Source organism: Tiliqua scincoides, chromosome 2, assembly GCF_035046505.1.
Source record: "Tiliqua scincoides isolate rTilSci1 chromosome 2, rTilSci1.hap2, whole genome shotgun sequence".
Classification (NCBI taxonomy): Eukaryota; Metazoa; Chordata; class Lepidosauria; order Squamata; family Scincidae; genus Tiliqua; species Tiliqua scincoides.
The window spans coordinates 169,552,612-169,561,972 of record NC_089822.1 but is presented as its reverse complement, the minus strand read 5'-3'; the positions used below and the strand labels follow the sequence as shown (position 1 = coordinate 169,561,972).

Sequence of the window (9,361 nt, the reverse complement as noted above, 5' to 3'; positions counted from 1 at the left end):
GCCGGCTGGGCTGAGTTGTATCCAGCGCAGGGTTGGAGGTGGACCTGGCACAACTACAAGTAAGGGAACTTCTGTCCCCTTACTCCGAATAATGCCGCAGCCACCTCAGTGGGGCTACTTGAATCTGTGCCAGCGAAATCACTGGCACAGATCCAAGCAGCCCGGTGTAAAGCCAGGGTGCTTGGGGGGGGTTAGGATCCAGTCTAAGTGCTGGAACCCAGTCCCACCTCCCCTCCCAGGGCCTGCCCACCCACCAGTCTGCCTGCTGCCCACCCTCCCTTTGCCCCAGAATGCCCATGGAATGCCCTCCCCTGCCCTCCCCAACCCCCTATGGCAGCATGAACATACCTCTTCTGGGGCTTCATTCGGTGCAGGAAGGCTGACACAAGGATGTGCACTGGCCTCCATGACTCCTGCAGTAGCGCAAACATGCTTTATGACACATTTGCAACACCTGGAAGCTGGCACAAGGGACTTGTGCCTGCTGGAGTGCACTTTAGAATTGCACTCCAAGTCTCATTTATTGAATTTTATTCACAAAAATAATTTTGTATACTTGTGTTCAAGCCATGCTGGCACTCCTAGTTTTGGTCACCACCATTTACTTTTCTGCAGCATTTCTAATGTTTGCACTACATCAAATTCAAAGTGGTTAGGAATATAAGAAGCACATCAGGATTTGAGGCAAGAGTTTTGTTCTTCGTGATGAATCATTGTTCTTTAATCACTTTTAAATGAATGTTTTCGATCATTTGTCTTCAGTGTTATTTACCGTCATTGAGACTGCTGAGGTACGTTTAAAGAATTTGTGGGTTGCAAACATTAAAATAAGAAACACATATTTTACTGATGGCAGATGGAAGAAGCAATGGAGATCACACGGACAGGACAGTCACCACCCACAGGAGACCCATACATGTGTTTTTTCTTTCTTTGTTGTTTTCTGCTAACATAGAAACATACGAAAACGTAGTAGGCTGCAATTAAAAAATTCAACGCCTCTTCAAATTAGGACAGCTGTCATTGAACTTACCACCTTTGAACAGAGATGTGGAGACAGCAGCATCATGTGGGTCAGAAGCATGGACAGTATATGTGATCAAAATACATTCACTGAATGATCATGACACAATGCATTTAAATCCAAACGTATGTGGCTCCGCATTCATACTGACTCATGCAGCTCATCGGCATGATTTTAAAAGTTTAATTTGTGTATATAGTAGGCTTCTTGTTGCTTGAGATGCTCTTTGGTTTTGCTTTGTTGTGTCCCATGCTCCATCTTTCATTGTGTTGATTATTTTAAGCCCTGAAACAAGGAATACCCTGTAGGGCCCCCTGCAGCAAACGTTAAAGTTCAATGGTTATAAATGCCAAAATTCTTACAGTAGCAGCAAATAGAGAGGTGACCTCAGAATGTGACAAATTAGACTTATAACCTTGCAGTTATGAGTTCTTCAGACTTTGCTACATCTGCTTGCAATGCGATAACTAGTTGTTTCTTGGAATGAACCAAAATTGCCTCTTACAGTCCTGTTTGCATTCTGTCACCTAATTGGGGTTTGTTTCTTCAAAACTACCCCATGCTGCCATCATTACTGATTCTACTAGTAGTTAAACCACAAATGGAAGGGCACTTCAGACAAACCACACAGCTAAGCACGGATGGGAACTCGAGTCAAGTGACTCGAGCCCAAGTCGCAAAAACACGTGTTTTTTGCTGACTCGTGTACACTTGAGTCACCTACATCAATGACTCAGGCATTGACTTGAGTCTGAGGCCACTGACTCTGCACTTGGTCCCCATTTATGCAGTCTCAAGTCTATCTGTATGGGTATATTGCTTACATTTTTTTGCTGCGTGAAAGACCTTGTGGGACCATCATTCAGATCTGGAGAACAGCAGGGAAGTTCCAGCCAGGAGTAGAATCCAGTGGTAGACCTCCCATTTAGTCGATAGGGCAAATGTCCCAGACACAGAGCCTCGCGTGCCTTTAGGACCCCACAGAAGCCTCTCTGAGGCTCCTGACGGGGTCAGAAACTGTGCTTCTATTTTTCCAGCAGCACAGTTTAAAGCAGGGAACCTCAAAGAGGCTTTCCCAACCCGTCCTGGAGTCACCTGGAGGCTCCATGAGCTCCAGGTAAGTGGGGGGGGGGAATTTGCATGCATGGAGACAGCGACATCCCACAGGGGAGTGACATTGCCCCAGGGCATGGAGCTGGAGAGGGTACCCACTGAGAGAATCAAGATGAGCATGAATGTATCTGCAAAAGTTTGAACCTTTGCAAGCAAATTGATGGCTTGAAAATTGATTGAATTGATTGCTCATGACGCTTTTGCAGACATTTGCATCAAACAAGTGCAGAAGCTTGCAAAAAATGCACAAAAGGGATAATGCCACTGATTCTGAAGGTAACAAATTAAGAGTACAGTATTGGGAAACACTAGCAGCTTTCTTGAGACGTATTTTATCTTTGTTTATGTTATGCCCAGGGTATATGCCCCTTTTGCCCCATCCTAGGTATGCTACTGACTGCTTGTCCTGATTTGCATTTCAAAACATTTCTGTTAAGTCTTGTGAGGGTGTGATGTGTCATCTGTCTGTCTTCTGTGCCTCTTTATGCCCTTATTTTGTTTTTATTTATTGTTTTATTGTGGTGTTTGTTTCTTTATTTGTTTTTGTTTAAAGTCTAAAATTGTAAGCCGCCTTGGGCATCTGCTCTGGCAGAGGAAAGGCAGGGTATGTATGTATGTATGTATGTATGTATGAATGTATGTATGTATGTATGTATGTATGTATGTATGTATGTATGTATAAATAAATAAATAAATAAATAAATAAATATGCTGTATTGCTGCTGTGGTAACTAAGCAGATAGTATAGCTTTCTGTTTTCTATTTTCTCTCCTTCCCCCCCCCCCATAAGAGCTTAAATCCAAGGCTGGAAAAAATATGCAGACCTGATATACAATGAGAAGGTTGTGCTGCAAGAACTGGGAAGAACTTATACCATTTTGATCTGAAAACAAGATTTTGATAAATTACAAGTCTTTGAACCTTGGAAAAACTGTTTACAAAACTTTAGAATTAATAAAATCCCTGTTATATCAGGATCTGTTTACACCACACCCTCACCACTGCAATTTCTCAGCCTATCCTGGGGACAGAATTGCTTTATTTCTGTCATCAGATCAAGCCAAGGAAGTTATGTATTTAGAATCAAAGCTGGGGAGCCATTAATAAGATTCACAAGTTGTGGGAAGCACTTTATGGCTATTTCTACATTTGAATTTATGGGTATGTTGCTTGAGAGCCATTTTTTCTTCTGCATCAATTTCCTTCCCTTGGTGTGAATGATTGCATGTCTGCTGACAGATGGCAGGGTGATCAGCACACAAACTGCTGAGAAATGTAACTGCTTTCAAAAGAGCTGTTTGTACAGGCAGGAAAGCATAGTGTCTAATGGAGAGAACTGATAGGCAGGGTATTTAGACTGTAAAATAAATTCATAGCTGCTTAGAGACTGGCTGTTACTTGGAACACCTTATTCCCTCATTAGCAGAAAAACTATATATTTTTGTTTTGTTTTATTGGCCATAAGCTTTTTCCTCGGTGTATCTGCAATGCATAAGCCATCCCTCAGTTAAAGTAGCATCCAGATTTGTGCTTTCATCATCAGGACCTCCATCCAGTTCCTTTTGCGAAAAGTAACTGCATTTCACTTGCACTAGAGGACCAGATGCAAACTGAAGAGGTCCATTTATGTGTGTGGAACACACACACACCTTCTGTCCATTAATGGAGGAAGCTGATACTAATAGCCAATCAGGATGGTTTTCTTTATTGTCAGTGATATGTAACTTTTTTTTTTTAAACCTATATAGTCAGTGCCATGGATAATTGGTCTTTTAAAAAATGCAGATTCTCCATCTTTTAAAAAAGCATAATTCTGGGGTTTGCATAAATTTTGGAAATTAAGCAGATATAAATAATTTTTCTTAAATTGCATGCTTTGAATTGATTTTGCTAATTAAGGAAAGGGACAATGAACAGTATAAGACAGCAATAAAAGACAGGTACAATATAAGACCCTGAAGTCTTTGAATTGTCTTTGAAGGGACAAGCTGAATACAGGCAAATTGTCTTTGATGAGCAATGTGATTGGCTAAAGGGGTGGAAGGCGTTGACATGAGACTCACCTGATCCTTCCACCTTCCTTCACCCTCCTAACAAATCACACTTGCTTTCCAGGGACCACATATTGCTGCACCACATATAGGTGGGTGTTCAGGGATGAGGTGGGTGGGCCTTGGAAGCTCATGGATTGTCTGCCAATGCCAAAGCTCATGAGCCTTCTGCCAGTGCCACACTTGACCACCCTATGATACCACTTATGCTTATATACATAATATTTTTCAATATTACCTGTACTCACTCACTCTCTCCCTCTCTCTCATTAGACATATGCTGTGGTCACTTCCCAGAATATTCTAGTGAATTAAGTGCATGGATTGCTTAGAGAAACATTGCTACTGCCTAATAAACTCTTACTGCAGATACTTGAGTATTATGTTGAGGGCAGATTTTGAGCCAAAAAGCATGGAATTTTCTATGAATCCTAGATAAGTCAGACTTAGGGGGTGTCTAACTATAGTTTTGTCTGATTTTACTTGAGGCCAGATCCTGAAAAATAATCTACCAGGAGTTGTTACCTAAGAACTGTACAGTCTTATTTATAAAAAATGTAGTAAAAGATCATAAGATACATTTTAATTCATTAACTTTTTTAATTCTGGTCTTCACCACCTTTTTGTAAACAGTATCAGAGTAATTGCACTGTAAACAACATACCTATAAAATACAGTGCAGTGTAATTGCACTGTAAACAACATACCAGATTAATCAAATCCTTCTTTAAGGTGCGGTGTGTTAAACCAGAGGCTCTACATATAACACGTAACTGGAAGTGTACAATTCAATCCACAGTGGAAGGAAAAGTAACAAGGAATGAGCGTAAGCAAGTGCAACTGCACATAGTTGCAACCCTATTTACTCAGAAGTAGAACTCATTGCTTTCCATGGGTGTTATGCTTAAGTAATGGTGCACTGAATTATAGCCTTGGACTTTGTTTCAAATGGAAACAAGGATTACATCCTGGTGTTTAAAAGACCAAACCTCTGCCAAACACTTGCAAAATGGAAGGAGGTCTGACAAAGGTCTGCTAATGAAAGGGTTTGCTAAAGAGAATGAGGCTCATTTGATTTAAATCAGAAGTTGGCAAACTTTCAACTTTAGGGATACTGGACCTTTAACAATTGTTAAAACAATCTCCTATACAATTGTTAAAGATCCAGGATCCCTAAAATTGAAAGTTTGCCCACCCCTGATTTAAATGGAAGCCTTGAGCTCTGGCTTACATTTTTCTCAGGAGGAGAATAAAAGGTTAACTTTGGCTGCAGCTTGCCCTGGAGGGCTTGCCATGGAGACTACTAGCCTTCTAATTTATCTCTGCATTGTCCTCTTGCTTCTCCAGGTGCTATGACTTGCCTGAACAGCCCTGACCCTGAGTGACCTCTCAGATAAGGCGAGTAGATGATCTAAGCTTGATTTATTGGCAAAAATTTCTCACCTTATAGGTATCTACATTAGGTCAATGCAGCAGCTACATCTTGAGGTGCTAATGTACAGATAAACCACATTTCTCCACCATCTCTGATTTGGGGTCCCTCCATACTATTCTTATTTGTTATTATTAAGACTGTACACACACACAGACACACCATAGAGCCTTTCAACATATTTTCACATGTTACATCCCTTATATGTAAATTGCTGAAAGCCATTTTGGCTTGCTGGCACTCCAAGTGAGAACTATAATATTTGTAAGTCTCCTGCCAAATGTAACAGTCCAATCAAGTGGAGAGTATCTATTAGAACAGCACATTCCTAAGTGCTGCTGGTCTGGTGTGAAGGTTTTTCATATTTTCTGACTGAGTCATACAGAAGACTTACCAAAGAGTGTTAGACTTGGACAGACCTGATCCAAGCTAAGGTGGCACCAGAACTGGCATCCAAATTCCACCCCCCTTTCTTTTGTTTTTTGGCACACCTGAGCTTGTGTGCATTGCTGCCTCCACCTCCTCTGCCCACCACACCTTCAAACGGGCTGGGCAGGGAGGACATTGGGAGTTTCGCTCCCAGGATCCTTCCTGCCCAGACAGTGAATGCTTGGAGGAGGAGGTGAAAGAGGAGAGGAAAAGAATGGTGATGAAGATCCTCTTCCAAAGTACAATAGGGCACAGGATTCAGCAGCCAACCCAGTTCCATATTTTTCAGCAGTAGCACTGAAGGAGGAGGCAAGCCCTCTCCCCTCCTCTTCTCAGTCACTTTACAATGAGAATCATCAAGAAGAGGATAGAACATCATCTGGGTGGAGCAGATGGCAGGCAGGGGGAGGCAACACCTGAGAATGGGGTGTCCCCAGAAACTGTTCCACAGCCCATGGCTCAAAGTTGACATTTCATTCCTCTTCATGGGCCATCCCTAGACTCAGACCACAGATACCCGGATTCAAATTCCTGCTCAGCCATAAAGCTCACTAAGTAACTTGGTTTAGTCCCTATTTCTCAATCAAATTGACCTTGCTGAGTTGTTGTAAAGACACAATGAGAATATAGTAGTAATAATAATAATAATAATACAGCAACTGTTACCCTGCACATGCCTGATCTCGTCTGATCTCGGAAGCTAAGCAGGGTCAGGCCTTGTCAGTACTTGGATGGGAGACCGCCTGGGAATACCAGGTGCTGTAGGCTTATACCATAGTCTTTCGAGACTGAAGGTTGCCAACCAATAATTCAGCTATTTATATACCACCTTTCTTGGTTGTCAGATTTCTCCTCAGACTTTAATTCAAGGTGGTTTACATAGGCAGGTTGTTCTAAATCCCCATAGGGATTTTTACAATTGAAGAAAGGTTCTGTCTTTCAAGAACCGCACAACAATTCAGATGAATCTGGTATCACTTCTGGCCTCCAGTTCCCTCTCACGCAGGCTGACAAGCAGCTTCTTCATCTTTCACTTGAAGGGCAGCCAAGATGCTTCTTTGCTCACACCAAAGAGCAGGTGGAATAACTCAGCTCGCCTTGTCAGCAGCTTCAAGGACTCGCTATTCACAGTGCCAGTGGCCTCAAACTGGCAACCTTCAGATGTTATCTTCAGGCAAACGGAGGCTCTACCCTCTAGACCAGACCTCCTGCCCATACACCTTGCCTTAAACCCTTGAAGAAAGGGTGTGATACAAATGCAATATATAAATAAGGCTGCAATCCTAACCTCACTTTCCTGGGAGTAAGTCCCACTGAACACAATAGGACTTACTTCTGAGTAGACCTGGTTAGGATTGTGCCCTTAATGTGTGACCATGCACACATATTGCTGCTACATGGAAACAACTTTCAGTAGTCTCTGTGTATGGGTATGTCATGTGCCAAGTATGGCCCAATCCTATGCTGGCCTTGCGCTGGTGGATCCTGCAATCCACCAGCATAAAACCAGGACCACTGGTGCAACAGCCAGTCCATCATTCTGCAACTCATTATCAACAGAGTAGGAGTCATTAAGTCCCATATCAGCTCCAGCAGGCCATAGAACCTCTGCTGGAACAAGTAAACCAGCAGCAGTGGCTGTTAGGGGAGGATCAGGAGGGAAATGGGCTGGGCCAAGGGACACTAGTGCATGCCAAGGTTCTATCACCTCTTCATGGCCTGGACCTCCCCACTGACTTACTTTGACCTTATGCCCGCTGAAAAGTTGCTGTGGTTCTGAGGAGACCCATTATTGACCAGGCAACCTACTGGGAGGTCAGTAAAACAGTTTTTCTTACTTTGTCTGGGGTGGCTAATTCCCTCCCCCCAAGCCCATAGCATGCAGTGGTGCTGCATGGTCTGGTCTGGCATGAGATAGATTGGTCTCTTAGAGTAATAGTTATCGCCAGTGCTTTTGCAGATTCTGGCACATTACCGATGGCAGACACCCATGATCAACTCTAATAATGCAAAAATAGTCATCTAGCCACTACAACGGGACCCTCACCACCCATTTTTCTAAACTAGTCTAGTTATTGTTGCTCCAGCTCACTCCCCTGTTCATTGTAATTCCTGTTATTTCTTACAGGATCCATTCTGAATTCAAACTTCATTATCATTAGTGGCCTGCATTAAAGCTATTTTCTGACAAGGCCTTCCCAGGGCCATGTGCTGATAATATTTCCACATTTCTGCAGAAACTCTCAGTGCAACACATTCTCATTTTGATTGCCTTCTTTACCTTTGCATTAATTTTGTTGGAAGATTTGTAGTGTTAGTTACCTTTAAAAAGTATGTTCCAAATGAAAGCTTTGGGGTGTAAGTAGTTTTGCCAGCATGAAAATTTGCTGAAAACAATTTAAGAACAAGGTGAGTTCAGATTCTAATAACATTCTCTAATTGAAATTGCTTATAGGCCTTTGAGACCATTTTATTATAATAGGCTGGTTGATTAATTTATATGCAGTAGAGATAAGAAACATACAGCACAGCTACATATGTACTGTACAGTCTGTTGTGGTCAAAATCAGTTAATTAGAGAATTTCATTCTGGGAACAGAGAGATTTAATGGAAAGGAAAAATGGGATATGAAAATAGAGCTGAATTCTGTTTATTTAACAGAATTTAACACTGTTAAAGGACAGTGTTAGAAGTTAGTGTACTTATAAGTTAGTGTACTCATAGCAGACAATTTAACATGATGCCTCAAGTTATCAAATGGAAACCTTTCTGAAAAAAATACAGAATTCATTTTGAAACATGAAAAAGCTGATACAAGGAGCAACACTTTTTTTTCTTTTCTCTGTTGTCATTTTTAGCTGCATTTTAGGACATCAAGCAGCAAACAACTTCTCTAAACTCCTGAAAAGTTTTTTTTTTCCTTTGTTTTGTTGTTTGCTATCCAGCTGAAATTATAGGGCATATATAGTTAATTACTTCTTTGGAATGTGCCTACAATGCAAAAGTTAACACCCTATTCTTGTAAAAACTCTTTCAAATACTCAGGAGTACAGGTGCAGCAGGGCTGGTTTTTTCTGTAGGGGAAGCAACTTGGCATCCAGTTTGGGAAAACCTATAAACTGAAATTGTTTACCTTTTCAAGACTTGCGCTGAGAACTCAGACCTATTTATATCCCCTGTTTTCTTTGTCTTGAATAAATCAGACTGTCTGGGCCACTTCTGAAGTTACCATTTTTTACAATCACACCTTTGAGTAAAAAAGCAATGTTGGATTCAAGATTCAAGTCATTAATCTGGGGAGGGGGTTGTGG

At 41.7% G+C, this 9,361-nt stretch overlaps 1 pseudogene; it reads left to right on the top strand.

Annotated features, from left to right (window-relative positions):
• The first annotated feature begins 6,697 nt into the window (after nt 1-6,697).
• Nucleotides 6,698-6,817, top strand: LOC136642498 (5S ribosomal RNA; annotated as a pseudogene).
• Nucleotides 6,818-9,361: the final 2,544 nt, after the last annotated feature.